The sequence below is a fragment of the Daphnia pulex genome, chromosome 7, assembly GCF_021134715.1.
Source record: "Daphnia pulex isolate KAP4 chromosome 7, ASM2113471v1".
NCBI lineage: Eukaryota > Metazoa > Arthropoda > Branchiopoda > Diplostraca > Daphniidae > Daphnia > Daphnia pulex.
In genome coordinates, this window is record NC_060023.1 from 4,085,985 (window position 1) to 4,113,478 (window position 27,494).

The 27,494-nt window shown below is 37.2% G+C and overlaps 1 long non-coding RNA gene across 1 annotated transcript; it reads left to right on the top strand.

Moving 5' to 3' along the window:
- Positions 1–107: 107 nt before the first annotated feature.
- LOC124197438 lies at positions 108–2,368 on the top strand. Its single transcript, XR_006876143.1, has 4 exons — positions 108–538; positions 632–967; positions 1,031–1,251; positions 1,318–2,368. It is a non-coding gene; the product is annotated as an uncharacterized LOC124197438 (long non-coding RNA).
- The last annotated feature ends 25,126 nt before the right edge of the window (positions 2,369–27,494 follow it).

Below are 27,494 nucleotides of genomic sequence, written 5' to 3' on the forward strand. Positions count from 1 at the left end.
GTTTTACAAAGTTCATTTATTAGAATTAAGAAAAAAATGCAGAAATATTTTTTTTAAATAAAGAAAGAGACCATGGTGTTCGGATTTTTTTGGACGATACTGTACAATCTTACGTACTACGTATAGCGTTTTCGCCTTACGAATTGCGTTTGTCGAAACGTCAAGCTGTTCACACACAACGCTCTACGTAGTACGTAATTCGTAAACTGAAAACGGAGTGAAAACGAAGTCAAAACGTAACTATGTAAAAATGAGATGGCTCTCATTTTTACATAAGATTTTTGAACGTTCTACGCACTACGTAGACAAAATCTAGTTCGCTTGTCTTCAATCTTTTGTTTTTTGTTTGATTTCAGCTGTTTAGTCTGTTCTCATACCTGAAATCTCGACACTGTTGATGTCTGCTATCTCCATTTTTAAATTCTGATAATAATCCTATTCTGGAAAGTTGTTCATCATGTCTCCTCCAAGTGTTAAAAAAAAGTCCCCGTCGAAGAGCTTCAAGTCACCCAAAAAGAAGTCACCAAAGAAAAAACAAGTAAAATTTTTTGTTCTGTTTTTTATAATCGCAAACTTTCTGTTTTAAAACAATTTTGTTCTGATGAAATAATGTGCTGCAAATCCATTTCAGGTCGTCAAGGAAATGGTGTGATGAAGAACGTGAGGCTTTGATAGAAGCTGTCAAGAAACACCCAAGTCTCTATGATACAAACTCCAAATCCTACAAAGACATCACTGTGAAGACAAACGCCAAGTTGGAGATCTCACACCTCTTTGAAGATTGCACTGTTGAAGATGTGACCACTCAATGGACACAACTTGTCGACAAATTCAGAAGAGTAAGAAAGGTGTCCAACATCAAAGATGCAACAGGGACTTCTGCTGAAGATTCAAGTCACGTCCAACTGCCACAGTGGGACTTGTATCACACTATGTCTTTTTTTTACCAACACATAAAATAGAGAACGTAATAATTTTTACAATTGTTTATTTCACTAATATGGCAATATTATCTTTTACATTACACCAGGTTTTCTAATGTATCTTCAGCAAAGGTGGTAAACATTGATTTGGTTGAAGGAAGTACTGGTCTGGATCAAATGAATACTGGAAAAATTGACAATACCGACAAAGAATTCTATATAATCTTATTCGATGACGAGTCATTGGTGTCACTCGATAATCAGTCAATATGTGTTGAAAACGATTCTCATTTGATCAGCGAGGATTCTCTTTCAATATCTGGTACAGGTATGTGTGTACTGTGTAGCAATGTTTTCATTGTTGTATTTTAATGAATATTCCTATGTGATACAGATTCCATGATAAAACCGTGTGCGAAAAATGTACTGGCATTAAAACAAGTCAATAGATATATTTTTACAAAATACTCTGAACTTGTACACGAACATGAAATGTACACAAATTGACAACCACGACATCTATGAGTAGAAAGTGAAAGTTTGAATTTACGTTAAAAACCAACTTTATACGTAAGTGCAAAGTGCAGTGTGAACAGACTACAAAGTTTTTAACGTAAGTCAGAAACGAAGTGAAAATTACGTAGAGAAAACGTAAACGGAAAACGTAATACGTAATAAGCAATACGCAGAAAAGGGCTGTAGTGTGAACGTACCTTAAATGCCAAAAATAATTTCAATTCTTTACTACAAACTAAAGTACGTAGTTTTAGCGACACCCAGAGATTATAAGTAAAAAAATGATTTTTAGACGATCAAAATTGGTTTTTCAAATATTTTGAAACCTACTAGACTTGCAACACTTTATCATTTTTTTTAAAAGAAGTATTTTGTTTTCAGGATGTTATGAATATAGCCAGTTCAGTACTAAGAAGAAAAAATTTTCTGCTGGAATTCCAGTCACGGAAAAGATGTTGATGACATTTTGGCGTATCGCAAACAGAGAATCTTTCAGAGAACTATAAAAAGGTTTGATCTTAATTCTTGAAATGTCGATTACATCGTTTTTTAAGAATTTTTCACAAATTTTACAGTAGACAGTGTTTTTATTACGTAGCCGACAAGGGATCAACAAGAGGGTCTTTCAGAAAAACAAATCTTGCTAATACTATTGGTAACAAATAATTGAGATATAGCAATCTCTCAAAAAATTGCCAACTTGTGCAAGTGCAAGTGCAAGAATATAATAAAAGTGAAAGTAGTTGCAACTTGCAACGATTCATTGATGTCAGCGTCGGTTGGCCTGTATCAATGCGTGTTTCAAGAATTTTTCGTAATAGTTCGTTGTCACAATCATTACAAGTCCAATCAAGTAACAAAAAAAACCTGCAGATACTGCCTACCCATTTAGTGTGTATTTCTTGGTGTTATTGAAAAGAAATCTTGTACCAGATTTAATATGTAATGCACATTCACTTAGTCCTCAAGTCTGATAGTCAAAGTGTTGGGGGCTATCAGGTTGAAAAGAATGGAATGGCGTCGGCTTGAATAAATAATGTTTTCTAACTAAAAAAAAACGCATATGCTTTTGTGCTGAGACTTCAGTGCGACCCATCAACGTCATTTGAACGTCAACATCTCTTGAAAGCACAGTTTTGATCCAATAAGTCTTCTTCGTAACGGTTTGATGAAATAAGGTCTCAAATCAACGACAAAGAATGGCGTCTTCTTTTCTTCGGCCTCTTTTTCGTTTAGTTTGAGGAGGCAAGCACGCAAGTCCTCTAATCACTTCATTAAATCATGATTAAACCTGTGGGTTTCTATTTTTTGCCAAAGAACGAGGGATAAAACCTCCTTCACGATTTCTTGGATTTTGAGATCAGATTTATACGGTAAAGAAAGCCCAAGACTTTCTAGGTTCCAGTTGAAAGTTATTTAACCCAGTAGAACGAATAATAAAATGTTTGTCATTGCATTCAATATCGTGCAGAAATTCACTTTATATATCCGTTCAAAAATCACAACTCTTTCAAACGAAAGAGAAACATTTGGATCAAAAGCAGTTTTTATTTTTTCTGACGACATCGTAGTCGTTCAACTTATTTCCATACACCCTAAATAAGGGGAATCGGTTTAGATTTGCCGTAATTTGTTATGAAACATTGGATACTGTACCACTGCAAAAATGGTAGCTGAGCTACATGAAAGGTTTCTTCAATGTACCACCTTCTCATACTTTGAACATCATTGATCTGGTCGTCAGTGGCAAACAACAAATGATGTTTCTCCCCTACCACTACCTCAACACAATATAAAACTATTGGTAGATTGTTTCAATTTTCAAATTGTAAGAGAGTTTTCACATTTGAGATATCATATCTCACATTTATGTTCAGTATACTGAAATGAACATCAAAATCAACAAAACTAAATAGTAAAAATTCAAGGGTAACATCGTCGGCGTTCCCATTGTCAACACTTGGGACAAGCCAATTTTTATTTCCTTTTTTTAAAGAAACGTTATATTACATCTGAGATAATATATTTTTGGTGAGTTAGGAGAAGAACTATGAAGAACTAAATCAATGTTTCTTTTTCAATAGCTTATACAGTTTAATCAGGCGATTTAGAAGGGCGGTAGGGTAACGACATTTTTGAAAAATTCTGATTCCACAAATGACATTCCACCTCAACCTCATTACATGTCCCCTGTGAATCGAATATAAGAATCTGATTTTAAGGTAGCTGAAACTTTTATTGGAACAAAATCATAATAATCGCACCGCTAAATTACAGAGAATAACACAGCAACGCTTATATCGCACAAAGCTTAAGTGATCAAACTAATACCACGGCTAACTATATAGCAGACAAATTATGAAAATAAAAAAAGCCATTTTCGATTTCGTCCATGGAAAAGCACCAGACATTTGTTAAGTAAAAGGTTACCCAACGGCTCTATGTTTGTCAGAGAGCATTGTCACACTTCATTTATTTTGTGTAACTTTCTATTGTTGTTTTCAAATTTTTAATTCCTTGTAGTTTCCAGAACTTGCAGTTTTAGTTTTGAATAGTTTAGAAGAAGTAAATTAGATCTCTGTAACATTCTTTATTATATCTCATCTGCAAAGCATTCACCAAATGATTTTTGTCTAATTTTAAAAAAATGTTATCCAATGTTCTTAAAAATTCCATTTTCTATAAAGCACCAGAGTGATAATGAATTATTGTATTTCTTGTAAATCAATTTTACTACATGTTTATTGCTTAAAAACGCGGGCATTACGTTCGCCAGACAATAAGCTCCCTCGATCAATTTCGATTCCTATTATAATTACAATACATATTATGCTTTGCGTCCGTAGAATTTCCCTTTACTACCCGTACCAGCAGTAGCAGTATTCAATTAATCAATCTTGTTCGTTAATACTTATGTATTACTCGAATTTCTATTAACAAATTATTTTAAAAAGGAACAGAAACTTCGACTCCAATTTAAACGAAAAGCCTGACGAGTCTGTTGGTTGTTCTGATTGCGGGAAGTAAGGGTACGTTTTATGGTGAACTTGTGGTTGAGATGCTCAAATATTTTGTTTACAATAAAATGATTTTTTTCTTGATTGAGTAGAAAATTTTAGTTCCACTACTAGATTAACCATAAAGGCATAAAATGACAATTGATCTGAACTAGCAGAAAGCTCCTCCTCTTTCCCACCCTTTCTTGAACGTCAACCGGAAAACAAATTTTATTTGCAATTATGTCATTTAAATTACCTTTTTATGCTACATAAATATTTTGGAATTAAAAAAATATACTTCAGTATTTAAAAACTAAAAATTGTTAAATTATAAATTAAATTTATATATTTTTGTAATGGTAATTGGTAAGCTGCACCAAACTAAAAATAGACATCATTTTTACATCATCTAGCCTTTATTGAAAATTCCCATGAAATATTTCTTATCTGCATTCTGCAATGGTAATTTAACTCAAATGAATTAAAATTAATTGTTTATTAGATTCTAGTTTTTTCTACACATTTAGAAAAATGTTAATGATTAAATAGTGCTATGGCAGTAAGCCAAATGACTTGCTGGTAGAAAATGTGTTTTTTTTCCATCCAGTATGGTCAGTTCTATGGAAGATTTATTCGAAAGTGACGAGGACGAAATATCAGTAATCATTTTGATAAAAGAAGACTATCCCAAACAAACTGGTTACTTACAGGTTGTACCTTGTACTCAGATTGTGAATTTGAAGACATTCAAAAGTCTCACGCTCACTTTTAATATGATACTTCATTACTTCAACGTTGAAGAGTTTAGTGAAATGAAGTGAAGCCTGTTATTATGGTGATTGAGAACCTCTTTCCATTGTTGAAATGTTGTTATCAAGATGCTTTAAGAGTGTTTGCTGATAAGTTTGGAAGAACCGAGTCCACTGTTTATCATTTTATCGGCATGATGCTTATTCTTCTTTGATCGACAGTCTAACTTTATTACGATGCCCAGAAAACAAACAGAAATCAAATGTACCGAAGCTGAGTTTCAAAGAAGAAGTGGAATGACAGGGGTTACAGGAGCTATTGATAAGAGTCATTGCGACGTTTCACCCCCCAAAAAAGAACATGAAATCTTATCAAAATTGACTGCAGTATTGCAATTTGGTTCTGATGGCAATTGTCAAAGCTGATCGTCAGTTCAGTTACATTTTCGTTGTATCGCCAGGAAAGAATTATGACTCTTTTATTTGGATACAATCTACCCTTCAGCAAAACCTTCAGTCATATTGAAATGCGTATTTTGATTATCGAAAATATCACATAATTGGTGATTCTGCTTTTCCTCTACTGAAGTGGTGTATTGTTCCTTACAGACGACCAGATGGAGGAGCACCTTTACCCAGATTTAAAAACCTATTTAATGAAAAGTTATCAAGCACAAGGATTGTTGTAGAGCAGGTTTTTGGAAGAACTTGAAGAATCGAGTTAGAAGAACTCAAAATTTGCATCAATCTATCCATATAGCAGTTAATATAGTAGTAACCTCTTGTATGCTACAAAAAATTTGTATTCAAAATGGTGATCTTGAAATTGATGGAAATCGTGGAAATTGCACTGTGAATCCCGAACGATTTCTTGATCCAACTAGAGGTTCTTTGAACGAAGGTGCCATAAAACGAAACTTCATTTGTGGGAGAATTCGACCCCCATTCAACAACAGATTGCGGTTTTTTCACTCAATTCTTGTTTTCCCTTATGGATAAAAAAAACATCCCAAAACAATAAAAAAAAAACACTTCGTAGTCTTTCTGGAAAGAAAATATTTGTTTTTCTTTATTGAAGAATGTGGACCGTTACATCAAGGGCTCTTTATAAACAAGAACTGATAGCTTAAAGATCATTAACACAGCAACAAATGCCAGAGAAGCACATAAGCTGTAAATCTATTATATTCTTTATTTTTGGCCATTTGTTCCGTAAAGACTTGAAAAAAGTTGTTTCTCTCCCTCTCTGCAGTCCGCTCATTTTTTATGGTATTTAATTTCAATAACCTTTGCAGCATTTGTTGCTTTGCAAACTTTGGGTTTCTTCGTCTTGGTAAACTATCATTGAAGTCTGACTCGTCTTCATCATCAGAAAATCAAATTTTTCTAACGTGGTCTGTCCTTAGATTTTGGAGTCTGAGTTGGGTCAACACAACATTTGGTTGCTTCTGGATTACTCAGGGTCAGATTTTCTTTGCTGACTAAAAAATGAAAAATAAGAATAAGGCCGTGTAACCATTTCACATAAAGTACCAGGATCAGTTTCTTTCGTTGCATTTTTCCTCATTGGATTTTGCTTCACCAATCACCAAAATATTCTGGATACGCTGCATTTTCCTTTCGGTGATGATGACTAGCCAATCAGGGAGTGGTGTATGCCGTTAGGCTGACGATGGCATGTTCAAGATGTATTGAACGTTCATCGGAGGCCAAGTTGTGCTAGTTTGTATAGAGAGAAAATTTAAAAAAAACAATAGAATGATAGATGTTGCCTGATATAAAAAAATCCGAATTTTACAAAGGGGGTGGTTTCCAAATTCAAAAAAGTTCAACCGTAGTCTGGAATTTCGAAAATGATCAAGCTCAATTTGGTTGAGATCAACCTTCTTAACTGAACTTTTAGTAAACCATAAAATATGTACGTTGAGCTTAACTATAAAGCCTAAGTTGAAGATAAAATACTGGTTGAGCTCAATTTTTTGTTGAGGTTGAGCTGAAAGTTCACCATAAACCGCACCCTAATTACTTCTATTTTAGCCTAACCAGTTGCAGATCTGACTGTTCCGAAGAGTGGAGCAATCGTTTAGACCCTAATGATCATAATGATTTAGTTTTAATGATTTAATTTACTTTTCCCAATCCAATTTCATTAAAATTCCTAATTCAAATACATTATCCAATCATGCCACACCTAATCCTTCCTCATTCAAATCTACTTCTACTATGCCAACTGTTGCTCTCTTTACCACTGCCGAACCTGCTTCATCCACTATCATTTACGCCGCAATTTCATTTCACCTTCAACCGTTACATTCGATCCTCTTTCTCTTTACGATCCATTTTTAGCGTTATTTGCAGTTCCCCTCCCCTAAAAAATAGTTTTTTTTCTTTGTCAGCCTCTTTTTTTCCCCGTAATACGCCATACGTTAAACAGAAATCGGAAATAATAAATAAGAAACAACATAAAGATAAAATTCACTAAGTCGTGATCCACAACACGTTCAACTTCAAATTCGTCCCCAGTATTCCATTCAAAATTGCTGATTTGTAGTGTATCCATATCGTGATGCGGGAAACGACAACAACAAATCGGGAAAAACAACTTAAACAATAGGTTCAAATAAAAAGGAACAACACAAACAATATGTACAAAATGATTAAATTTCAATTCAATTTTTTTAACCAGTGCAGAATATCCGCTAACGGCTGCTCTATTCAATTAATTTAAGAAGAATTCGGGCTTTAAAATTATCCTATCTATATTTATTAAAACGTGATACCAATACCTACTATCCAAAAGTGTGTTCCGTAATATTTTCTTTGTAATTATTATTTATTCGTCGATTTTTTAAAGAAATTATTAGAATATGTACCTTCATCGCAGTCTCCCCGTTGTGGCGTAACCATTTTCCCCAGTAGTGTAGCATAAGTATCCCTCAATTTGAGCCCACAGAAAACATACTTTCTTTTCAAAAGAGCAGCCATCATTCATCCCTTTTGTTTCCAGGTAAGACCATAAAACTAAGAATGCAGATAAAATTATTATGGGAGCCTACATAGAAGGGGTTAAACCTGTTCCATATTTGTGAAATGTTAGTTCCTGACTAGCATCATCATAAAAGCCCTCTTGTCGATGGATGGCTGTCCGTTTCCTCTATGTAACCTTTTGTATTGTGCAGATTTGAGGACTGATAGTCAGCCATCACAACTACATGATACGTGCCACTTTTTCTTGTGCTGGCATACCTGCCACAAGTTTTCATTTCGTGGTTGCTCTCGTGGTTAAGCAAGAACTTATATTTAAATTTCCTTTCCTTGCTGATTCAGTACTCACGATCTGCTGTTTTCCCTCTTAGTGTCGAAAGTCAAGTTTGACAGTGATTTACTCATTTTAAATTAATGAGACGCAAATTTTAATTTTTTGTTCCCCTTAGATGTGTTTGTTTTCTGAAGAAGTTGCACTTGCGTTGCAGATTAATGGTTCTACAGAAGAAAACTACTAGTTCAAGAACATTTGGCAGAAGCCAGAACCACAACAAATTTCTTATAGCAAGTTTCGTCTTGCAGGGAAATTTTAAACATATTGGATTTGAAATTCACCAGTTAGTCAAAGAGTTCTTCAGCTTCATACAAGCTTTTGTGTGCTATCCTGCACAATTCAACCAGATTCAAAGGGGTAATTGCGATGCAAATGAATGGTTCCAGTGCTGAAGATCTGTTGGTGCAAGAGTATCTGGCAGAAGCGAGAACAACAACAAGTTTCTTGGAGCAAGTATCGTCTTGCAGGGAAGTCTCAAACATCCTGGATTGGAAGTTCCCCTCTTATTTTAAAAATTCCTCGGCTTCATACAAGCTTTTGTGTTCCATCCTGCACAATCCAACTAAGTACAAAGGGGTAATGTTGAATATTTATTCATGTAAGCTCTTCTATTTTAACGACTAAAATTATCCTACAGGAAACCCCCATATCGGAAGGGGAATGGGATTTGGTCAAGATCAGAATGATAGCCAAGCAGAAGTCCATCAAGAGGTTGCAACAAACCAAAGGAAAAAAAAGACCTAGTGCCGTCAAATCTATCCTCAAGAAAAAGGCCATGCAAAACAAAAGAGGAACCCGTAGGATCAAGCCCGTCAGAAACACTGTGGACACAGTCATTGAAGAAGTGGTCATTGCTTGTGTTGAATAATCAACAGGCCAATGCACATTCTGTATATATTTAAAAATTTATTGACATTGGAAAACTTATCACATAACAACAAACTTAACAAGATTATATAACATGTTAAACATTTAACCCCCGCTGGTCATAAAATTTAAAAATGTAAAATAAATAACAAAATAACAACTTTAGACATGCATCACCAGTAAACTGTGAATAAATCACATTTATGTGCCATCCATCTATCTCTGGCTTCATTTTCGCAAGTTATTTAGGTGTGGTGATTGTAGGAGTGTTGGCAACATTTGTGCTCCAACCCTGAGCACCCTATTTCTTCTGTTGAAGTAACTGGTGAAGAGCTAGCGACAAAAAAATAAGTGAAGTTGGCTGGCCTGGCCTGGCTGTGGAAACCGAAGGTGTTGCAAGCGGCCCGAAGGCAGCAGCAGCTCCACCAAATTAAAAATTTGTTTTTCCTCTATGGTTGGTCCGTCAAATTGCCCGTCGTCGTCTTGTCCTTCATCTTCTTGTTTTGAAGTCTTTCAAGTCACTTTCTTCCCCGATTTGGAATATCTATTCCTTCCGCTACTCAAGTAAAGGTAGAATATCTATTTCTCTCCATTCTACCGCAATCCAATCCTTCGAAAGGGAAATAGAATCTCCTCATTTTTTTCCTACTTGAAAGGCACAATTACCATCGCAAATACTGAGGAAGATAAGGAACAAATAGATCTATTTAATCGTTTCGAAAACGATAAGCAGTAACATCCCCCCTTATGACGAAAAAAATTCAACTAATTCAATATCATTTCTTTTTATTTCTTTATTTTTATATACGACAGAACTAACTTCTGACGACGCTGTCAACTCATTAACTGAACAGCAGGATTGGCTGGATTGCATGGGGAATAAACAGCATTTACCGATGTTACCAAATATGAATATCAGAGCATGAGATTTAATATCTACATACTCGGCAACGTTGCCTTTGTTGAGCGGGATTGAACATGGGGTGCATCTATGGTCGCGTCCAAAGTAGAAAATAAATACGGTAGTAAGCTTTTGTGTATGTTTAGACAGCTGAGTTAGCTAGCTCCCAGTTCGTCACGTGACGATTTCAGCATATGTCATTGGCCAACTTTAAAAATTATTGGGCCATAATTAATAAAACTTGGTAGATGGGGCAAGAGGCAAAGAAAATCTTTTAAAGAACTTTTCGTTTCTTTGTTCCTCCCCCTTTTCCTATGGTACGTAACCTACCCTACTTATTTTTCTCCCTTTGTGGTTAGCTTAAATATGTTTTCATAAATGCTTTCATAGATGCCGGTCTGTTCGAAAAACCGGCGATGTTTGATTAAGCTTAATTTTAATTTCTTTGAAGGTAGATTTGCGTCTTTGTCATCTAATATGAGAAAGTTGAAAAGGTAATCCATGACCTCAGAGTTTTTAACTGATGACGAGTAAAATAAGGGAACAGTATTGATTTTTTTGTCAGTTTGGCAACGTCTATTAATTTTGGTGGGTAAAATCAGAAAATCCCGCAAATAATCGATTGGTAGCGTTTGACCAATAAAATTGCATGAATTCAGTGTAACTCGCTGTCTATAGGTAAATCTAAGCTAACCAACCTATCTTCTTTATTACTTTGGACGCAACCCAGTCGGTATTCGATCGAATTAGTTTTTGATCAGCTGCTCGAATTAGTTTACAGTTTACGGCATTGCTACTTGCCGAATTGATCACTTTTGCTCGAGTTTTGAAAAAAATATTTTTTTGTTTATTTTGCTAGTTTTCGTTGATATAGTTTTACTTTAAGATTGGGCGTAAAGGTTTCCTGTGGAATGGATCATGAGTTTTAAGACTATGATAAATTTAATTTTTGTTTAGTACACAGTTAGGGGAGTCTAGAGTATTTTGGGATCTCGGGTCAAGAGGGACAGTAGGGGGAAAATAGTAGAATTAAATAAAATTAAAAATTGTTTTAGTATGTAATTTAGATGCATACAATCTACTTTGGCGTATAATTTGGTTGAGTTTTGTGAATAACTGTATCAGTTTTTAACAAAACTAAAAAAAAAACCGTTTTTCAGTTAATTTTGTCTCCGCCATTTTATTTTTTCCATAAAAAAATAATCGCACATAGCATGTAAATTAAATATGGGAATGAAGCCAATCATTTCTTGTTCGTTAGAAAAAAATAGGATTTTCGATTGATTACTTTAGATAATATTAACGTTTAAATAAACTGTCTTTATCGGAAAATCGGGACAGCTATTTTTACTAAAATGAGACAGTTACGGCCAATCAGCGTACAGCGTTTTGAAAAGGCTGTACTCAAAATAGATTTCCCAGACCTTGCAACGCAGTATATCCTACTGGTCCATAAGGGTTTTTTTTATAAATAAGAAAATATTGTCATAACACAATAATCAAATTAGCATTTATTAAGAGTCCATGCAGTGGGACGCTATTTCAATTTTTACAAAAAATTTTAATGATTTTTAAGCCGTAAACGGAAGACGTCCCTCACCACCCACCCAAGTGTTCTCACTTACCCCTCAAAATAGTATTCTCCCACAAATCTGAGAAAATTTTGAAGGGGTTACATGGGAAAACGATTTATTATCTATCTATATAATAATTATGGGGGGTACATTACAGTATGGAATAGATAAAAACCAAATAATAAACAAATGTAATGATTAGTTTTGGAGGTATACGGGTAAAATGAAAACCGTCCTTACTCCAGTCTCCCCTACTATTTAATTTTGAAATATATGGTAAGGCTAGTTGAAAGTGAAAGTTGAACATACACACAATGCTGAGTATCACACAACATTTTTTGTTTGCCATTTCAATACATTATTTATGCAATCTTAAACTTTAATTTGTGTCGTAATTGTCAATTTTCTAAACTAAATCGACACATTTTGGAAGTAATTCTGATCCTTTGACATTATAAGCGAAAATACATCGTAAATTTTCGTAATAAACTTTTTCTCACACTTAGAGTCGAACTTTGATGCTCTCATCTTGAAATACATATTATGATGAATGACGTCCTAACCAGCTCACCCAGTCAGATATAAAAACTTCTGTAAGTTGACACATATTGTCGTCGTGTCCTTACAAACAAAATTATTTGTTCAAAGAACTTTGGCAATGCTGAAAGTGTTTAATCTTGAGGTGGTTTCACTTTCGACTTAACTTTCAGCAACGTCATGAGTTCGTAGACATCACGTTACCAAAATTAATTCGGTTGCATACCGACTGGACGCACCCATGGTCTTATACTCAGCATTCAGAACAGGACTCTTCGACATATATTGGCCCTGTATTTTTTCGGGGGTATCGGAAAAAGCGTGAAAATTTTATATTGGGAACAACTCAGGCTCTCTCTGGTTTTGTATATGTAAGTTTGAGAACCTGGAGGTAAACGAAATTTTGACTTTTTTCATGTTTTTGTGCAGCAGTTTTCTCGTCAACTGCTGCACCTAAAAATATTCTAATTTTTGCAAAATGATAAGAAAATTTCTTCGTTTTTTGGCCATGCCGGGCTTCATCCCATAAGCCACCTAGAACTCGTGAAAACAACATTTCCCCCTCTTTGGCTTTAGGGTCTGTTGGGGTGGTCTCCCTCATAACCTCAGCCTACACCTAGCGAGAGAGGTGGCCACCCCAACAGATGTGGGAGGACCTAAACCATTGAGCGCATCGTTGATCGGAAGAGCCAGTCGCTGTGGATGAACCAGGGCCGGCAGTGAATTTGAATCCTACGCGGAAGGGCTCGAAGTGTTGAGCGCGACGTTAGTTGGAGAGGCCGGGCGTTGTGGATGAACGGGGGCTGGCAATAAAAAAGAATCTCACGCGGAAGGGCTCAGAGTGTTGAGCGCGTCGTTAGTCGGATGGCTGGCAGTAACAGGGGTTGTTAGGCCAGCGGAGAAATAGGTCGGTGGCCAGCAGCGACCGAAGTTGGTAGGCCAATAGGAACAAATTCCGGGTAGCCGGAAGCGAATGCAGTATTCGGTGGTCCAGCGGCCACAAAGGTCGAATGGCCAGCAGTATCTGAAGTTGGTTATCTGGCGGAGACAAAGGCTGGGTGGCAAGCAGCAACTGGAGTTGGTTGGCCGGCTGTACTTGTCGAGAAAAGACGTGTCGGAAAGGTAGCCGGACGGCTAGCTGAAACAGTAGACCAAGGGCTAGGTAGAAACGTAGCCAGATGAATGGCAGCGGCGATAAGCGGCAGGCTAGGTTGAAGAGTAGCCGGATTACTGGCAGCAATGATAGACAAGCGGCTGGTTGGAAAGGTAGCCGGATGGCTAGCTAAATGAATAGCCTGAAGGCTAACAGCAACGGTCGACGGAATGCCAGCTGGAAGATAAGCCGGAAGAGTAGCCAGGTGGTTAGCTGAATTGGTAGCCAAATTACTTGCTGGATGGCTACCTGAAAACGTAGCCGTATGGCTTGCAGCAGCGATAAGCGGATGAATGGCAGCGACGGTCGTAAGATGGCTAGCTGCAATGGTCGACGGAATGCTAACTGCAACGATCTACGGATGGCTTGCTGGAGGGCGAGCTGGAAAACTAGCAGCAACGGAAGATGAAAGGCTAGGTGGAAACGTAGCCGGACGGCTGGCAGCAGCGGAAGATGAAAAGCTAGCTGGACAGGAAGCCGGAAGACTAGCTGGATCTGTAGCCAGATGGCTAGCTAAATAAGTAGCCTGAAGGCCCACAGCACCAAGCAACAGTTTGCTAGCAGCAACGGGAGATAGGTGGGAACGTAGCCGGATGGCTGGCAGTGGCGATAGGTGGAAAGCTGGCAGTGACGGTAGACATGGGTCTAGGTGGAAAGGTAGCCGGAAAGCTATATGGAACCATGGCCGGATGGCTGGCTGAAAGCGTAGCCGGAAAGCTGGCTGGAAACGTAGCCGGATGGCTAGATAAAACCGTGGCCGGATGGCTGGCTGAAAGCGTAGTCGGAAAGCTGGCTGGAAACGTAGCCGGATGGCTAGATGAAACCGTTGCCGAATGGCTGGCTGAAAGCGTAGCTGGTAAATTGGCTGAAAACGTAGCCGTATGGCTAGATGAAACCGTGGCCGAATGGCTGGCTAGAAACGTAGCCGGGTGGCTAGATGAGACCGTTGCTGGATGGCTGGCAAAAAGCGTAGCCGAAAAAGCTGGCTGGAAACGTAGCCGGATGGCTAGATGAAACCGTGGCTGGATGGCTGACTGAAAGCTTAGCCGGTAAGTTCGCTGGAAACGTAACCGGATGGCTAGATGAGAACGTGGCCGCATGGCTGGCTGAAAGCGTAGCCGGAAAACTGGCTGGAAACGATCCATCGTCGGGGCAGATTGCGATATAACAATCTTTGCAGTAGTCGTATTCCTGTTGGGCGCCGATAAGATCTTCCTTTCTGGTCTGTATTGATTTCCGACTGCCATAATCGGCCATCAATTCCAGAACGAGCCTTATTGAATTAGCGAATCGTCGTTTCGCATCGGCTCGGAGGACTTTAAATGCTCTCAGATCTTCCGTGTACGACTCTTCTTTGTCGTCAACCATTGGTTCGGCCATGATGGTGAAACTTCGGTGGGGAAATGGCGGCGTCGTTCACTGTGATGAGGTCGGCTGAATTGGCGGACTTTGAACCGATGATGGCCGCGCGGCCAATAAACACACAATAGGCTACACGAGGAAGACCAGACATTTTGATAAAGGGCGGGCCATATGAAGTGGGAGACCGGACAGATTCACAAAGGGCGGGCCACACGAGTTGGGAGACCGGAGAGTTAAACACACGACGGGCTACACAAGGTGGAAAACCAGACAGTTTAACACAGGGCGGGCCACACGAGGTGGGTGACTGGCGATAACCGTCCAGTTGGTAGAATAGGCACTAATACTCGACGGCACACATAAATTACCACCAGCACTCTGTGCCATAATTGTTGAATCGATTTTACAAGTTAGATCACAAATGCACTAAACTGCGTAGTAATGACGCCCGACATAAGTCCGATGTTTGTGATATTTACCGATTCTGTCGGTCCTGCCACGCAGGACTTAAGAGGGGAGAAATCGTCTCACTACGAGAGGCTGAGCGGGATGACTTTCCCGGTCAATGCACCATTTGTTCTCGCTAGAACAATATGACGAGACACTTCTCAGAGTTTTGGTTGCCGTTCTGAATATTGTCTATTTTCACATAGTCGCATAGAAAAAATACAGGGAATCAACGCACACTTTACACACACAGAATATACGATGCAATGAGGTAATACGTTAGTCAGTGCGTTAACTAGACTTCAAAAGAGTGTAGCAACGTTACGAGTGAGCTGGTTGGTTCGTCTCCGTGAGAGTTTGCCAAGTAACTGCCCTTTTTGCTCCAAAACCCTTCCAACAAAGGAATAAGAGAGGAGGGGTGACAAAGGGCTCGACAGGCCTGTATGAGAGGTAAAATGAACTAATCTTTCAATAAACTGTCCATATAAGCTGAGCTAGCGGGAACACATTTTGAGACAACTTTCGCCCCCCTTGCTATGCTGAGTCAGAAAATGGGGATGGGAAAGGCTGGATCCATTCGGCAACAGAGGGATAGCCAGTATGTAGGCCATGATTGTAGTAGGACATGCTTTCATTACAGGACTTTCTGCAAATGAAACATTTCCTAAAGTTCTTAACACAGCATTAAACTAAACTTAAACTTACTTTAAATCCCGAAGGTGCACAAGGGGCTTTATTTAAATATAAGAATAAAGAAAAAATAAAAGTATAGGAGTGATTCCCGTGCATAACTCTACATTAGGTTATTTTTTCATTTTTTTCGTATAGCTATTCAATAGTTATTTGATTAAATGTCAAGGGGAAAAATCAAGAAAATTTTTTTTCTTAGGGTTAAACGGAACAGAGCCAGGGAAAAAACGCAAAACTATTTTTTACTGAAACGAATGGATTGAATTTATTAAAAGATGCACTAGTGAAAAGGAAATTCATTTTTCTTTCAGAATTACTGTCATTTTATTCATTCTGTTGAGTATAAGTAGAGATACAATCAAAAAAGTAAAGATGTCTTTTTTCGATCTTTTTTGGTCCTTTCTCTGACAACAGATGGCTGTACTGTACCATTTAACCTGGACCCCAACAAAATCGAAGAAAATAATTTATCAAATACTTAGAAACACATTTTTTACAAAATAAAAATACTGTCTTAAACTAGAAAGAAAACCCTATCAAAAAGCTATCTGGGTTTTATAAAACTATTTATAAAAGTATACAAAATATTGAAAATTTAACGTTCAAAAATGTTTTCCGATACCCATTTTCTCGCAAAATTAATCAGAAATTCAGAAAAAAAGTTTAGAGGCTAAAAAACATTATTACGCTCACAATACGCTGTAATTTATTTCAGAATTTTAAAACAAATTGTACATATCCAAACTGCCCTGTACATTTTAGCCACTTGTCCCACATAGCCCCAGGGTTCCCCTAGTCGGTATAAGAACCATCCCCTTATTTTATTTCTCTCGATTATGGGTTATGACAATAGCGCTTACGATAAATTCGCGCTAATTGAACAAGAAATAGTCATCAATCAAATAATAAATGGGCGGCAATATTGCTGTGAGTGATGACAATTGAGCTTTATTTCTTGTTGTGTGCTGACTGGTAGAAGGTTTCATAACCTATAGTAATGCCAAAGGGAAAACAAGTGTCGTTTGGGATAATTTCGAGGATATCCTGGTGGAGGATAAACGATTTTGGCGATGTATCTTGTGCCAAGAACTTCGGGAATTCGGAAAGAACACTTCCAACCTTTAGTCACATCTTGAAAAAAGCAAAGAATCCTTGCACAAAGAACAACATGAAAGACAAACGTAAACCTCCAGGAAAAAAAATCGAAGCTCTAACAAACCTTATTGACTGCTCGACGGAACAGATACCGAAGAAAATCAGGAAATGGGAAATAATAAATTATTACTGCACATTTCCGTTTAGTATTAATAATACTACGTTAGCAGAAGTGCAAGTACCGTCGACATCGTCGTCTGCTACCATCTTCTATTGCTTTAACGACGTCTGATTCAATACGTTCGTCGAAGATCGTTCCTTCCGAGTCGATTTTTTCCGCAGTGGGTATAGTCATTCTCGAAAAAAGATGCCGACTCAGCCCTTATCTGTTGGCATGCTCCTGTTTCTTAAAAGTAATGCATAATGGTTTCCGTCAAATTTAAATACAGTCAATGAATAATCATATAAGCTGTTAAATTAATCATTGATTATTCTGAAACAAACTCACATTAATTTATAATCAATTCATTTGGTATTTCTTTACTATTACAGTGTATGCATGCTTCTTATGTTTGGTAAAAAAAACATAATCAGCTCATCTAGGGAATCGCACAAGTTTCTTTCACATTTGAAATCGGTATTAAACCGCTACGCCACCACGGAATTTTATCAATTGTTATTTGGAAGACATATTAGTTAACGTTGTCACAATGAATCGATACCGATATATCGCCAAATATATATTACTGATATCGATATATCTAATATCTAAATTTGGCGATATATCACCATCACTACCCTCCAGCGAACGAAGCAAAAAAAAAAGTATTAACAACAATAATTCTGCCGAATGCCATCTATGAGTCAAAGAAGGAATGTACTTTGGTAAATATTAATATTGTGGGAAATACAAGTTTGAAAATCCGTGATTTATATCTAGTTGTCAAAGAATTTTATTGTAATAATTGCTATCACAAACACGGCATTTTCTTAATATTTTATGTGAAAATTAATTTTACGGCCACTTCTAACAGATATCAATCATACATTGGAATCGATTGAATATACCCAACACAGGTTCAGTTATTAGAGTGTGTTAAGTGATTTAAAATAAAATGTGAACATCTTTATTGGTCATTGGTTTGAATCTTAGGACTGGCGTTTTGAATATTATTTCGTGAAACGCCAAGAGCTGTTCCAAATTTATAACATGCCTCTGCGTCAACAGAGTTTTTGAGAAATCCCCCCTCAGGCCGGACATAGCCGTTACCTCATCTATTCCTAACATCATCATCGACATCGCCATCACCTTTGACTCTCCAGAATCGCTTTACGCTGGATTTGCCAGGAAGGTAGAGAAATACAGCTGTCCTGGACTAACGCTCCCTTTTGTCATCGGGGCACTTGGTTCCTGGCTTCCGTCAAATGATGCAGTCACCACCACCTTGGAATCAAGCCCTCCACGTGGACACGTCTACGGAGGAAGTGCCAGTTCATGGCCATCCAGTGCTCAATAGCAATCATCCCCCACCATATTCGTGGTAACTGCGATGTGGACGACGACCCTCCTCCTACTCAGCCCTAACCAAAATGTTCGCCTCTGTCCATGCTCTAAAACTCCTCTCACACTCCTTTTATTGCATTCACAAGTCGAAAACCAGTTTCTTTTATTATCTTGTGTATTTGTTCGATCTTTGCCTTCATACTCACATAGCTATGTATCGTTTTCATGTTTCCATGAAAATACAATTCTATGCCTCAGGGAAAAACTGGTATTTGGACAATAATAAGTTATAAGTTATGACTCTCCCTCGCGTTCCTAGCGGATGACAGACGAAGCATACGAGTTCTCTACACCTCGGGCTTCATATTGCCGGCCACTAGACTATATGAAAAGGCCTACAGTATGTCCCCGGTCTAAAGTGAAGGCCACGAAAGCGTAGCTTTGGCTGTCATCCGCTAGGAAGGCGAGGGAGAGTAATAAAAAATGGCGACTAGGCTGGGTGGGAAACTGGTCAAAATTACACTTTACTAAATTGGGAATAACTCGGCCAATCTAATTCGGAATGTAAATTCCTTTTGGATTGGTATTAAGGGATGGCCGAGCAAACTTTTGGTTGAATTTGTTTTTTTTTTAAAGGTTAGCATTTACCCCAAAAGCGATGCCAAAGACCCCCTAAAATTGTTAAAATTTGAAAAAACTCAAACTTTAACATTAAATATCTCCCGAACGGCAGGGGATATTTAAATTCTGCAAAAACAGGTGAATCCGGAGTAAAAAACTGGATATGCCTGAATTATTTCAGATTTCTTGGTCCCATAGCGGAATGGGAAAAAAAGTAGGGTCCATGGATTTGGTGCGGTTGAGTGGTGGATTGCTTGTTAAGGCAAATCAACTGATGTGCCCTATTTACGGGTTGTATTGCTTAGTTTAAGCATTATCAATCAAAATTTATTTCAACGACGTTGGATCGAGTCTGGCCGGATACAAGAAAATTACCACTTCAATTTGTTTGTAATTGTTGAGCAAAAAGGCTCTTAATATAGTTGACGAGAAATTGTAACAAATCTCACCATTTCCCTTGCGGTCAAAAAATTTGAACCCTGTGCTATAGCTGTAAGAAAAAATCACGCCTTAAATAATATCTAGAGTTTAAGTGGACTAATGCTATAAATAATTATACCAAATTATAGGGAATAAAAATTTCTACAATATAACATCAGTGCTAGCAATTGTTCCCTAGTTTTCCTGTTGTTCTCAAATAGTTCTCTCTCTCCTTTTCAGCTACTACTCCGCTTCGCTAATCCTTTCTCCTTCAATTAATCGTTAGATGAATAGAATTGAAATTTGATTTTAAAATTTCTCTGTTAAATAACCTGCACCTGGCATTAATTAGTGGATGAAACTGAAAAGTTTGTTGCGAGTTTTAATTTATTCTCTAAAACTAATTATCCATTTGTCTATTTGCAACTTTTTTCATAACATTGCTTTCCAAAAATTCTACTATACTTTACGCAAAAAGGCTGCAAAATTTTTCAATGCTTTCGATTTTACTATGAAGAGGTAACCTTAAAGATAACATATTGTTGTAGCTATTTTAGACTATAGAAAATGAACGATGTAGCTGATTTGATTTCAGATCATTTTTTTTACATTCCCTAGTAGGTAAACTGCGTCACAAATGCATTTAAAACGCATATTTAAAACGCATTCGTCAAAATATATGCATTTTAAGGTGCGTATGAATATGGCTTTGTTGGCTCCTGAATCCATATTTTTACCGTATTTTTACCAATTATATAAGCATAAATACTGCATTTTTTGTATCATTAATCAATACTCAAAAATGTTAAAAACGTTCACGTTAATTAACGTTCACGTTAATTAACGTTCACGTTAATTACGTGTATAACCAAGATATGCTTTTGCTTACCAACAAGGATGATGTTTCCATTCAACTTGGACTGTACTTTCTTAGACAATTGGGCACAGTCCTTTGACCAGATTGAGGGAGACTTGAGTGGCATCTCATTCAGGAAGATCAACACTAAGATTGATGTCAGTGAATCAAAATCTGACGTTCTGTTAAGTCATTTGAATTTAGTAAAGTGGAGATGGTTCTCCAGGAAACAATACCAGTATCTATTAGTTCAAGGAACCGTCAATGACAGTCAATACCGTCAATATTTCTATCAATACAATGGATGAGAGACAACCCAAAAGACACTTTAAAGGCAAGCCCATTCGTCTCTTACTGTCAACTTAAGGATTCCCTCTCAAACCTTGATGGTAGGAAGAGGGTTGTTCAGATATCATATCGGCGCCAATTGCTAAAGCAGCAGGTTTCAGTAACATGATGAAGGCAGCCCAACAATCCTTCCTCCCTTTATTCACATTCCGCAAAGTGACTGTAACGGACCCTTAAGACTCATCTTCCTCTCTACAGGTTTTGAAGCACATGCTCTTCACGATTAAGCAGTTTCCACTCCTAAAGGACCACTGTTCAGACTTGATTTTAATCAAGAGGTTCCCCATGTTGGCAATTGAAGAGCAATTTGGAAGGAGCAAGCAAAATCTTTTAGCTTTACTGTAGAAGTTCCTAAATGATACATTTCCTGAACGTGAAGAGTTTTGCTTTCTTTAGGTTACATACATTTACATGGGTTACATAGGAGGGTTTTCCAGACCACAGAAGAGGAGAAAGTTAAATGGTGGCTATGTCTTCTCCGTCCCAGGTGTTTGGTGTGGAATATTGGATCATGCAGAGATAGTCATCAAGATTTACACTAAGCAACAATGGGGTAGTCATATGTCAGCAACATCACCCTTAGCTCAAAGACTGAGTGAAAAAAATGGTCTCTTTCTTGAAAAAATAGATTCATAAAATGCAGATCTTCATTCACATTACGCTTCATCTAACGCTTTATCTAACAGGCTTCTTAAATTCACTTTGATGTAACCATTATCATCATTGGGCTGTCCTTTATATCTTAATCCTCATCTTCCAATCTCAAGCGAGATGTTTGACATCGTGAAGTCAAAATACATGAGATCATTTACAATGACATGTCAATCAATTTGGTTTCCACGTTTCATATGCAAGAATCTCCTGATGCTAAAAGCTGAACATCTTCAGTAACACTCCTACGATAAATGACATGAACCCATATTTGTCTGGATTGGAAGTCTTTCCATCGTCCCAAATTCTCCAACAAATCCCTCTGCTCTACAAGTGGGTCACTGACAAGTCGGCAGATCCCAATTCGGTTAAGTTTGTTACGACTTTTGTCTTGTGTTTGTTTTATTTGTTGTCTTTTCATAATCTAACCCATTTAGCACACGACATCCCTAAACCGTCCTTCAAGCGTACGTTTTAATCATGGTCATATCGTCATCGGGGGCGACACCCTCACCGGTATTTGAATATAGAAGTCGTAGCTGTTTATAATTAGGAGGAAATTGTCGTTTATATTATTTTTAAGGACTAATTTGATTTTTAAAGAACTGAATTTCGATGGCTCCTTGTACCTGGTGAATTCTAGATTTCAAGATTTATGTGTTGATCAAAGATCATTTAAAACTTGTTTTGTTGTGAAATGAATGGGACGGATATCGGCATTAGATTGACACTTCTACGATAGAAGCAAGAATTTAAGCATTGGAATTTCAATTTTGATATCATGTTCGTCAACGAAGTGCATCATGATGAATATTGCAACTTCCCTGTACGCTAAGGAAACAGAACCCGCGTACGACAACGATGAATGACTACATCGAAGAAATTCTGCGGACTCAAAATCTGCTTTTAAAGATGAACTTTGAAAATCTATGCCAACTATACTTTCATGAAAGTATAACGAACGACTCTGCAACTTTAATTCCCAGAAAATTTACTTTCTTGGGGATTTCGAACCATTCGCAAATTTGGACCAAAATTACATTCTCAAAAAAGAAAATTTTCCCACCAAAACTGCCTTTGTGCTACACGCATGCAGAAATACACCATCATTTTCTTTACACTGTGAATTTACTATCGATTGTTTGTCAATGGATGATGTTTTAGTTTGATTGGACAGTATTATTGTAAATAAATTGTTTATTGTTATTGCTTATGATTTGAGTAATTTACTTTATTTATTGTCAAAATACTGTAGGAAGATGTAGTGAGATGAGGTAGGAAAAGAATATCTAAGAGGTTTTCCAACGGAAATGCATTGTAGGGCACCGGAAGGGAGGGAACAAGTACGTTTATTAAAACTTAGCATAAACAGAATTTCACATTTCTTGCCATTATTAGTGACTCAAAATTTTAGTCCTCCTCCTCTGTGGTTGTACCGTCAAATTGTTCGCCGTCAACGTCTTTCCGATCGCCGTATTTTCGGTCACCTTTCTGCCATCGCCGTTTATTCCGTCCCATTCGTCCATATTTTGCAATTTAACACCATTCTTCCAACATTGAATCTGCCAGGGAACAAGAATCTCTTACGTGGTCCCCAATTGAACATCCCCAATATTACCGTAAAAAAATAGGAATGTTGTTGTTTGAACTGCCATGTAGCAATAAGTAGAAATTTCAGTTTTTTTAAATAAATTTTCTAACCCCCCAGATAAAATGGGAAATTTAGACAACATCATTGCCAAATGGTGGAAATACCGTTATCAAAAATTCCTCCAATCGGAGATTTCACTCAAATTCCTGAAAAGCTCAAAATTGTAATTGTATGTTTCCCACGAGATTAAATGCATATTCGATTTATTTCCACAGGTTGTTCGATTCTTGAATGCGTGAATATCGAATGTCTGCAACTCTGCATGGATTTAGCGGCTATCCTAGGAGGCGTCAAATTTCAGCTTAAGCTTTGCTTATGCGACGTTGCCTGTTATACGAAAGTCTGTGTATTGCTGCTTTCTCTGTCGTTCTGATGGAATGGGTTCGTTGTAATTTCTCGTTAGACAATGTCATTCTTCCATCGCTATTTCTTTCTTTTTTCACATCTAGACAGGTGGTAAACAACACTTGCATTTCGTCAAGTGTCAACTTAAAAATTAGTTGAAACTCCGCAATTAACGATTTCGTGTGACAGGGCAACGCCGCATAAGCAAAGCTTAAGCTGAATTTTGACGCTCTCCTATCCTTTCAGATCTTTCTGGCACTTTCTAGCAGTGAGATTCTTTATTTGACTAATAGATGGCGCCAAATCTCGGGTTGGCCCGCGGACCCGGCGGTTCGACCCACTGCCTGCCCCGTTAAAAAAATGCCTCAATGGGTTTAGACGGGTTGGGTTTTTTTTCTTTAGCCCGAACAGTGGCCCGGGTTTTCGTCACCTGGGCCACAGCCCTACGAACAGCCCTACACTACTTACACCCTTAGTGTAACTTTTTTTTTACCCCCATCCTCTTATTCTTTCATTCCTGCCGGTAGGCCTACACAGCACATCTAGCGGTGAGATTTCCAGCTAGGGTATTAATTTACAAGGAAATATCCATTCAAGCATGATCTCACCACCAGAATGTACAGGGTAATTTTAATATGTGAAATTTGTTTTAAAATTATGAAATAAATACAGCGTATCTTAAATTAGGTTTATTTATCCTATATATTTTTCTAGAAATTTTGATTAATTTGTCTAGTTTTAAGAGAAAAAAAATGGGGAATGGCGGAGATGTAGGACCGGTCAAAATAGGCCCCAACGAAATTGACCACGCAAATATGACGGACAAAATAGGGCCCTACGAAACAGGCCCACTTAAAAAAAAACAGGCCCGCTTCCGTCACCCTTTATATACTTTGCCGTAGCTAACACCTTGATGAGTGAAATTCACATTTTGTCGTCTCGTTATTCACATTTTAGGTAGCCATTTCTCGTCTTTATTTTTTCAACGACATTTTTATAAAAGGTGTATATTTCAACGACATATTTCTCTTTGTCTTAACTATAAAAATAATTTTGTACAAATTTTGTTTTCGCTTCACAACTATCATTTATATAAAAAATGAACAAGTTCCCGTGTTTTCTTCGCCATTCTTCTTGTACCGTAGCTCGATCCCCCCTTTCAGCAGCTCAGCCTTGAACGCTTCTATCCCCTCTACCGATGCCAATGCAAGTTCTTGGGAGAAGTAGAAAATGAAACACATTGGATGAAATAACCCTAATAACTGAACCTAACCTCTCTAATAACTGAAATAATTAACGGACTTATTTCAAATATTTTCATAAATAATTTCATGTGCACGAAATGAAAATTACATTTAAGTTTTTAGTTACGCGTGGATGACTCCTGCTCAAGCCGACCAGAAGGGTGGTCGAGCGTGGGGACTGCACGCACCCATTAGAGAGGGGTGAGTGAAGGGGGTTAACTCAACTAGAGTATCTAAAAAAGATTGCGGTTTTAACATTCCATCCGACATTTTGTTTAGTTTATAAGCATCTTATTTTCTTTCTTTCATTGAAATTAAAAATTGTAATTATCTCATGGACCACATGATATTGATGAACTCGAAATGTCATCAGTTTCGGAATTTCTTGTGTTTATTCTTCACTTCATGTGGATATGTATCGCACCAAGGTATTGATGTTGTGTTGACAGATGAGAACCCTTTGCACACCATTTGTACCAAAAATTGTTACAATCTTATAAAAGGTCAAATTTAAATTTTGGCATTTGGCATGGCATGAAATGGAATTCCAACTGGATTTATCGTTAATAATTTGATGAATACACTGACGATTAAGTTAGAAATGACAGATTGGACATTCTTATTTATTTTCACTGAGAAACTTTCAGGGCTGTTTTTAGCGGGTATAAGGTGATTCAGAAATAAATAGACAGAAAAGAGAAGATACGTGGCTGGACAACAATTGTTGGCATGTTTTTTTTGAAAATTGAATTCTTAAAATTTAGACTTCTCAGATCGACATTTGACTCAACCATCACTGTTCTGTTCCAAAACCAATTAGATCTACACTTATAGTTTATACAAGAATATTAGAATAGATGAACTTGAACTCCAGTTGACCCAAATATCGACCAACTAGAACTGGTTGAAAGTCAAAGGAAAAAATTGTAACTCCAACCTTAGATGAAACTGGAATAATGCCTGAAGGATGAAATGAGCCTGACAGAGTTATTTTCACCTACATTAAAATCGAGAGAATAACTAAATAATCAAATAAGACACTAACATTGGTTTACTAACCTCCAAAGGAATATAATTACTATTCAGAATCTCCAGACGTTCTGTTGTACTGAATCCAATTACTGTCTCATTAAGTAATTGATCTGCGTAAAATATTGATGGGTTGAAAAGTCTCGCTAAAAAGAGTAAATCCAATATAGCATGAATAAGTAATATTAGCAAACAATTTAGCACGATTTTTTTTTAAAACCTCAACATTCTTCTAAGTCAAACATCACGGTTTGAGAAGCCTCCAGCACAAAGACTACCTGCCTAGCATCTTCAAAATGATCTCTATTAGCGTCAATTTTTCTTAGGGTTTAAAGATGATGACTCGGAAAAAATAAGGCTGAGACAGGGAGAGAATGACAATACAATGAGATGAAAATCTGGGCAGAGATATCTTGCACACAACTGTAATTACGAAACATTAATATAATTAATAGTGGTTGCAAGTAACATCATCAAGAAGCAATTAAGTGTGGATACTAGTTGGTGAACTTACCTTCATTGCGCATAGCGTCATGTTTTCTAGGATGGCGTTAAGCAAATCCTCGCATTTTACAATTGTCTCGTATTTCCTAGACTTATTGAACGTTGACTCCAAACAATTACATTAAATGTAAAAACTGTCTTTGGGTATTGCTCGCGTCAAAATTTCTGCAATAAAAGCATCAGAATTTTTTTTTTTTAAATAATTGTTATAAAAAATTACTTTGAGAAAAGCTCATTCATGCTATATAAATCAACGCAGTCTGACTGACCATGTGTTGGGGAAAAATAGTTAAGGTGGCTGGTTGAGATACGACAATCAAAATTGTTTCCCAGGCTTGTAGCGCATAATAGTGAAGTCTTAACCTTATATAAGTATTAACCTTAAATATATAGGAAACATCCCTTGCTCTTTGTTTACACAGTTAGTTGAAGATAAATATAACAAATCAAGATGACAAGTTATTAAACTTATTATAATAAAATAAATTATCTTTTCTTATATGGCCGGGTTTTTTTTCATGGAGGGGCCAAGGCGGGGCAAAAATATTGCACCCGTCTAATTTTGTTGTCGGGGAGACCCTGCTTATTCACTTCGTCTTTGTCTTCTACGAAAAGATTATGGGTATTGGACTAAGTATTGAATAAATGGTTTCTCTGGGATTATTAAACTATATGCTCTTGTTTTGTTCATTTTTATTAACTATATTTCGTTGGCTTTGTTTTGCTGCGACAAGTTACTTAAAAAAAACAGTTGCTAAAAGGTATATTTTCAGAACTCAGTATATTTTTTTGTGGGTTCCAGTTGAATTCATAGTTATAGTAAAATAAATTATTGTCTACTAGGTGGCTTTTAAGAGCCTCATTTCTGCATCATACTGTACGGTCCACAACAAAAAACAAACTTAATGATAGCTCGGGTAGGCATGACTGTGTAAAATCGCCAATATCTGTGAAAACGACTATATGCCAGATTGTCAATCTCTATTGGAACGACCATGTCAGATTGTCAACCTCTATGCAAACTTTGCTTTCTAGTCTTTACTTCAACAATTTCTTTACATTTGGAAATACTCGTAAGGGACACATTCTTTTAGGTTCATATGGAAGTTAAATACGTGAGACTCAGATTTGGGTAGGTAAACACTTTGGTAAGGGATCAAGTGTTGGGTCTCAATTGAGACTTCACACT